Source organism: Callithrix jacchus, chromosome 10, assembly GCF_049354715.1.
Source record: "Callithrix jacchus isolate 240 chromosome 10, calJac240_pri, whole genome shotgun sequence".
In the NCBI taxonomy this organism is placed as follows: Eukaryota; Metazoa; Chordata; class Mammalia; order Primates; family Cebidae; genus Callithrix; species Callithrix jacchus.
Window position 1 is genome coordinate 35,593,897 of NC_133511.1, and position 7,418 is coordinate 35,601,314.

The 7,418-nt window shown below is 53.8% G+C and overlaps 1 pseudogene; it reads right to left on the reverse strand.

Moving 5' to 3' along the window:
* Positions 1 to 345: 345 nt before the first annotated feature.
* LOC100393204 (sterol regulatory element-binding protein cleavage-activating protein pseudogene) lies at positions 346 to 2,866 on the reverse strand (annotated as a pseudogene).
* Between the last annotated feature and the right edge of the window lie 4,552 nt (positions 2,867 to 7,418).

Genomic DNA, 7,418 nt, shown 5'->3' on the forward strand with positions numbered 1-7,418 from the left:
GCCCTGGCCCATCAGAATGCTCCACCCTGAAAGCCCTGTCATCCCACACCCACTACTCTACTGGGCCTTGCTGGGCTGCCATGAGAGTGTGACTGTCCAGCCCTCACTGCCCTGAAACCCACGAGGTAGAACATGGGTCCAGCCAAGCTGTTTTGGGATCCTTCCTGGTGCGTGATTTTTTTTTTATGATTCCACCCCTTTACTTTGCCTTTGTGGACACAACTCCCATGCAGGCCGTGTTCCGTAGGGCTCCCACAGCCCAGGGGAGAAGCTGCAGCTACAGGACAGTTTTTAGACACGTGGCCTGACTGTTTGCCATTCAAGGATTTTCTTGTGTGTGTGGTTTTTAAAAAAAGTTTAATATTATTACAGTTAGGAGGCAGTGGCCAGAAGATACTCAGCTCCTTCCCCCAAGTCCAGGTCCAGTGCATTGGCCCCACACAGCACCCCAGTCCCTTGCCTGGGCAGGGAGGCCCCACACTTAGTCCAGCTTCTCCAGCACAGAGGGCACATACACCAGGCTGAGCTCACTGCCGAAGTTGCAGACAATGGCAGCATTGTCCAGCACCAGGATCTGTCGGGCAGGCTGGGCCTCACTGTTCTTCCCTAGGTAGACTGTCTGTAACAGGTCCCCTTAGTTTAGGTCCCAAAAGGAGACACAGCCCTGGCCACCGCTCACCAGCAGATTGTCTGAGATGACACCTAAGCTTGCACCACAGCCAAGGTCCTGCTGAATGGAGTAGAACTTGATGCCCATGCTGCAGTCCAAGATGCTGCTGAGGTCATCCAGGCCACTGCTGATGTTGCAGGAGGTGGTACAGGTCAGGGAGGTGACATCCCCACGGTGAGCAAACATGTGGCTGACCCGCCTACCAGTAAGTACATCCCACAGGCAGATGGCCCCATCTTGTCCTCCACTGGCCAGTACCATGGTCTGGTCGATGTACACAGTGGTGATGGCCCCTGAGTGGCCCTGCAGGGTGAAGAGGCAGCACGAATCCTCCAGACGGAACACTCTCAGCGTGTGGTCTTGGCTCCCAGTCACCAAGCACCCGGCAGCAGCTTTCAAGGCTGTGATGGGTTTCTGGTGTGCACAGGGCACTGTGTGGGTCAGGTGACAGGCCACTGTGTCACTGCTGCTGTATATCGGAGAGGGAGGGGAACTGCCCTGCCCTGAGGTCCCTCTAAACTGCAGGGGGCTAAGGGCAGTGTGGGTCTCCAAGGAGAAGAAATCAAGGGAACCGTTGAGCCTCGCAGCCACAATCCTTTTGTCCAGGAAGACCAGAACGGCGATGCCTGAGAAGACCTCCTCACTGCTGCAGCACAGCACTCCTTAAATGGCGTCCCACACCTCCAGCTGGCCGCTGCTCTGCCCCACTACGATGAGACCACCCTGCAGCTCCAAGCTCCAGAAGGAACCCTCCACGCTGGGGGCCCAGGCAAGGGAAGGGGAGCCCTTCTCAGGGAAGCTACCCTTGTCCTCAGGGGCTTGGGGCAGCACCGGCCCAGGCGAGGGTGGGCGCAGGGCTGGAGTGCAGACGGCCACCAGCCCCTCTTCCTGGTACACCCGCTGCACCAGGCGGCTGAAGTCATAGCCTGGGGAGTCCCGAGTGCGGCCACAGACCACCCGGGGCTGGGGCTCGGGCTGAGTGGACTCTTGAGGGCTGCGGTTGTGCGGAAAAGTTGGTGTCGATTAAGCAGGTGAGGTCTGGCTGGTCCCGGAAGAGGGAAGGCGGCGGAGGGCCCCGGGGGCGGTGTCTCAGGGGAGGGCTGTCCCCAGGCTCCTCTGGGCCAGCCTTCCCACCATCTGAAAGTCGTTCCCAGCTCTCCTGAGCCTCAAGCCCGCTGCCCACGCCACTGTCTCGGTGCTGCCCCGGGCGCGGGATGCGCGTGAGGCAGTCCCCAGTCTGCGCGTCCCACACGCAGACGTGGCCCGCCAGGCAACAGCTCACCAGCAGCATGCCATCACTGGCCAGGCACTCGATGTCCATGAGGTGGCTGCGCAGCACCAGCGGAACGATCTCTGTCTTGGTGGTGCGTAGCCGTAGTCGTCGCAGGGCAGCTCCCCGCGCCTCCACCGCCCCGGCCCACCGCCCGGCTGCCCGTAGTTGCTCGGGCACAGCACGCGGTACAGGCAGAGTAGCAGCAGCACCAGTACGATGCCCGCGGCCAGACCCAGCACCGCCACCTTGTAAAGCGTGATGTCTCCGTGGGCCTGCACCCCACCTGGGCCCTTGGGTCCCTCCTCCCAGTGCCCAGCCCGCACAGGTCCCGGCGGGGTCCGGGCACTACGGCTGTCCTGAGGGTGCCGGCCCTCCAGGGCCTCCCTCGGGTTCAGGCGGAGCGTAACTGGGATGACAGGCAGCAGGCTGATGTACCTCTTGGCCATTGTGATGTTGTAATAGCTGAATAGTGTCGGCCAGTGGCGGAAGGACAATTTCCTCCAAAGTTTCTCATCCTCAGTCCCCCAGGTTACCTCTGGGACTGGGCTGTCATGGACAAGCTCTGCCAGACCTCCACGCTCAGGTGGCTAGCCTGGCAACGTCTGGTTCTCAGGTAGCTTAGTGGCATCAGGTGGGAAGATGGAAGGCAGGGTCGGGTGGCTGGCAGGCAGCATGCCGCTAGGCACAGGCAGGGGAGCCAGGGCTCCCTCACCCAGTGGGCTCTGTTCTATCACCTGGGCAGCGAGGTAGGTGTGCAGCCCTGCTGGGTCAGTGTACACCAGGATGCCAATCCAGACAACAGTGCCAGCCATGATTAGGCACTGTGCCAGACGGGTGCGGGCCAGGAAGTAGACAATATGCAGCCTCTTGGGGAGTCGAAGTTTTTGGAAGGAAGATGGCTGCAACATGATGGTGTGGGGTGTGGACGGCTGCACAGCCAGCTGCCGCTCATAACGTGTTGGCTGCCCAACTGTCTTGGCTGAGGGCAGGCAGGCCTCAGGGGGCTAAAGGGGAGAAACTGGTGACTGGGGTGACGCCTACACCCCCAGCTGTTTGCACTCTGGTGTGCTGTTTGACTCTGCTTTTCTTCCGGATTGGCCCTGTGGTCACAGCCTCGGGGCCAGGCTGTGGGATCCCCACCCGGCCCCTACTCCTCCTGGGGGTCCCCCTTTGCCTTTGGGCCCCCTGAGGGATTATGGGGGCCCAAGGGTAATGCCAGAGGCTTATGGTCCCAGCAAGGGGATCTGGGGGTCCTAGAGTTCTCAGTGTGTCTCCTTCATTCATTGGCCTCTGCTGAGGCCTCCTATGGGCATCTCACGTCTGTCCATCCATCTGTCTGTGGTCAGAAGTGGGGTCAGTGTGTGAGTGAGAACAGGAGTATTTATGAAAATAAAACTTCGTTTTTCCTGGACCAGCTGCTTTCGTGGCCCTTCAGAGATTGAGGGAAACAGGAAGGGTCAAGTTCAGGGTCCCTGGGGCTGCCCTGTAGAGCTCTCTGCTTCGCTCTTTGGAGGTCAGGCCTTGGGGCCCCTCCCCACAATCCCTGGGCACTGCACAGGAAGAGGTCCTGCAAAGGGGCCTGTGGCCAGTGCTGAGTCACCAGAGAGGGCCCTGGGTTGTGGAGGGCCAGGGCCATCCCAGCTAGAAGCAAGGGAGTGCCAGGGCCTGGCAGGAGCTCTAGCTGCTGCAGATGCCAAGGGGGAGGCCCCTGGCTGCTTACAACCTCCTCCTGCTGTGCTCAGCCCTCGGCACAAGCTCGATGCTGCAGCTCCCCGGAAGGAGGGAGGTCTGAGCCCAGCTTCTCCCTCTCCCCAGATGGTCCCAGGAAACCCCCCCCAAAAAAAAGAAACAAAAAACATCTGGGGCCACTTGGGTCCCAAGGAGAACTGTTGAGCACTAGGCAGGAAGCATAAGGACCCACACCCTCCCTCCCAGGCTCCATCGCCCAACACTTCACATGGCCTGCAAGAGCAACCCTGCCAGGTGTAAAAAGCACACAGCATGTCCGGTCCATGGGAGGCCCCCTAGGGTAAACAGGCCAGGCTGGGGGGTCATGACATTTTACAAACATCTCAAAGGCAGCGAAGGAGGACTTTTCCTCAGCCAAGAACAGCCGCAAGCCAGGATTTGAGCCAAAACTAGGATTTAAGACACATAACCCCTTGCTAGAGGAATGCCATTTTTAGGGTGAAAGCTACCCCCAACAAAAAAACTACACCCAGAAGGTCAGCTCAGGTCAGTATCTCCAGTGCCAAACTCAAAGCTAGTTGATGTCTGGTGATAAATAGTGAAAACTCTAAGGAAAGGAGAGGCTGGACCCATGCCTTCCGCATTTATATTTGCACACCAGGAACTTTTTGCCAAGTGCATAGTTCACCATTTAGAGATACAAAAGATTAACAGGAGGCACAGAAAAGCAGGATATTCTATAATATTACATAATACGTGGTGGACTTGTAAATCGGCTTATCACATAGGCCAGTGCTTTATGCATAGACTTGCTACAGTGTTCTCTTTTCATTGACTCCAGGGTTTATCTCTACACTAAGTCTCTCCTGGAAGTTTAGATGTACAGATTCTGAATCTTGGTAGCAGAAATCCTGCCAGCATCCCAAACCTCTTGTGGGCAGTTTCTGCCATTGGCAGAAATTATGGCAGCTATCATTTTTGTGTGGCACATTTCCACAAGCTTACCAGCTTTAAACTCCTTGCAATCATTAGCTCACAGTTTCTGGGAAGCAGAAATCTGGGCTCACCCAGGTTCTTTTCCTCAGGAGGTCTCATGAGCCTTCAGTTAAGATGTTGACCATGGTTGGAGGTCTCACCTCAAAATTTGACTGGGGAGAGATCCACTGCCAAGCTCATGTGGTCTTTGGAGGACTGGCATTTTGTGGGCTGTTGAATTGGCCACAAGCCCTGCCCACACTTAGGGGAGGAGGTAACATAAAGACCTGGATGCCAGAAGGTGGCATCACTAGGGGACAGTGGGCAGGCTGCAGTAGGTGGCCTCTGGATGGCCCCAGTGACCCCTGCTTTCTGGTATTCACAGCCTAGTGCAATTCTAGCTTCTTGAGTAACTTGCCATGACAATAGGATCTCTCAGGGTCAAGGGGATGCCAATTTTGTGACAAATGTGACTGAATCACATGAGATTGTAATATTTTTGGTGACAGCAGACACTCACCCTTGCCGGCTTGTATGATGCTAGCTGCCACACTGTGAGCTGCCCATGTGGCCAGGAACTGAGGGTCCCCTGCAGCCACAGCTAGCAGGAAGCCCAGGGGCTTAGCACAATAACTCACAGAGAACTGAGTCCTGCCAACACCATGTGAGGGGGGAACAGCCCCGTCCCAGCCAAGATCTCAGGTATGGATTAGCCAGGGTTCTCCAGAGAAAGAGAATCGCTAGCTTATGTATGTGGACATAAGAAAGGGATTCATTATGGAAATTGTGGTTACAGAGGCTGAGGAGTCAGCCCCATGACCTGTCCTCTGCAAGCTGGAGACCCAGGAAAGCCCACGGTGTAGACCAGTCAGCAGCCAGAGGCATGAGAACCAGGAGCCCCTATGATGGCAGGAGAGAGTAGACGCATGTCTCAGCTCAGGGAACAGATCCACCCTTCCCCAGCCTTCTGTTATGTTTTATGGGTGATGCCAGCCCACATTGGTGAGGGCAATTAGTTTTTACTCAATGTGGTGGTTAATTTGCGGTGTCACCTTGACTGGATTAAGAAATACCTAACGCACTGGTAAAGCATTATTCCTGGGTGTGCCTAAGGCTGTTTCCAGAGGAGACTGCTGTGTGCGTCTGTTGACTGAGTGGGGAAGATGGCCTGAATGTGGGTAGGTCCTGTCCAATCACCTGGAAAGAATCCTAAAGGAAAAGACAGAGGAAAGGTAATTATCCTGCTCTCTTTGCTAGAGTGAGGACACCTTTCTTCTGCCCTTGGACATCAGAACTCCAAGCTCTCTGGCCTATGGACCTTAGAACTGACCCCAGAATGATCCCCTGGTCCCCACCACCCCTCCTGGTTTCCAGACATGGAGCCTGGGACTGAGAGTTATGTATGGGTTTCCCTGGGTCTGCAGCTTGCACATAGCTTATTGTGGGACATTACAGCCTTCATAATCACGTGATCCAGTTCCCCTAATAAATCTCTTCTCTCATAAATTCTGTCTGTAACTAGATATTGATATCCTACTGGTTCTGCCTTTCTAGAGAACCCTGGCTAATACACTGTCTGTTGATTCAATTCCCTTGCAGACTCTCTCGGAAAAGTGCTTTACTAGCAATCTGAATGTCTCTGAATTCAGACAAGTTACCTTGACTTAATTCAGTCAAAGTGGCTTACACCTTGTTTGCAGAATTGTTCCAGGGCCAGAATCAGAGGACTCAGCCCAGCTTGGCCTGGATTCCTGACCCACAGAAACTGAGATAAATGTGTGATGTCTTAAGATGCTAAATTTTGTGGTGATGTTCACAGCATTAGACGGATAATACGGACTGCCTTCTCTAAGAATCTGCTGCTCAACCCTGGGCAACTCTTCATTCTTCAAGATTTCTCCAAAGTTTCTTTCCATACAGGGTTGAGTGAGAAGTCTTTCAAGGGATGACAGTGCCTTGGAAGGGGGAAAACTGCATAAATTCTGCTTCATCAACACACCAACAGTCCACGTTACGCTTAACACAGAATACATGTGATGATGCTAGCCGCCACCCCTGTGGCCAGACCCCAGCAATGACCCCAGCAATAGTTACAATTATTACTACTTGTCTCAATCTAAAGAATGTCTATGACATCCAAGCTTTTACAGAACTTTTGTACAACAAACAAGTATTTTTGTACAATTATTAAATTAAAAAAAATTATTAAATTAAAAAACAAGTATTTTGTACAACAAGTACAACAAACAAGCAAAAAAAAGTAAATTTTGCTCAGGATGTATTGCTGGAACACTCATTGCCTTTACTTTTAGAAGCAAAAGACATACAAGATCTTTCCCATCTTGCTTGCCCTCATTTAGATAAAATGACAGATATGACTCCTGGATAAGATCCTGGTCTGACTGGCCCAGTTGTTCCTCACCTTTGAAGATTCTGGCTCTGCTGCAGATTAGAGAGTTTTCCTTCACTCTTTCTGGTGTGTCATTGTAAAATCCAAAGGAAGAAAGGACACCTCCCACAGGTCCTCTCTAGTTTAGGGAGAGGGTGTTTCTGAAATACGTGTTAATAAACACATACTTGTAATAACACATATTGGCTGATTGGCTCAGGTATCAAGCCATAAGACCCAGAGCATCCACATGCCCAAATGTGGCTCCTGCAGTCTCCCCGCTTTGACTGGGCTCTCCAGAACCACACGTCACCCTGAGAGCACCTGTGCCTGCCCTCTCCTCCCTGACCTTGTCCCCCAGAGCTCTCTGCCTGGGGATCAGGACCTTTTGCCTTATCCCTGAGCTCACAGTCCCACAGAAG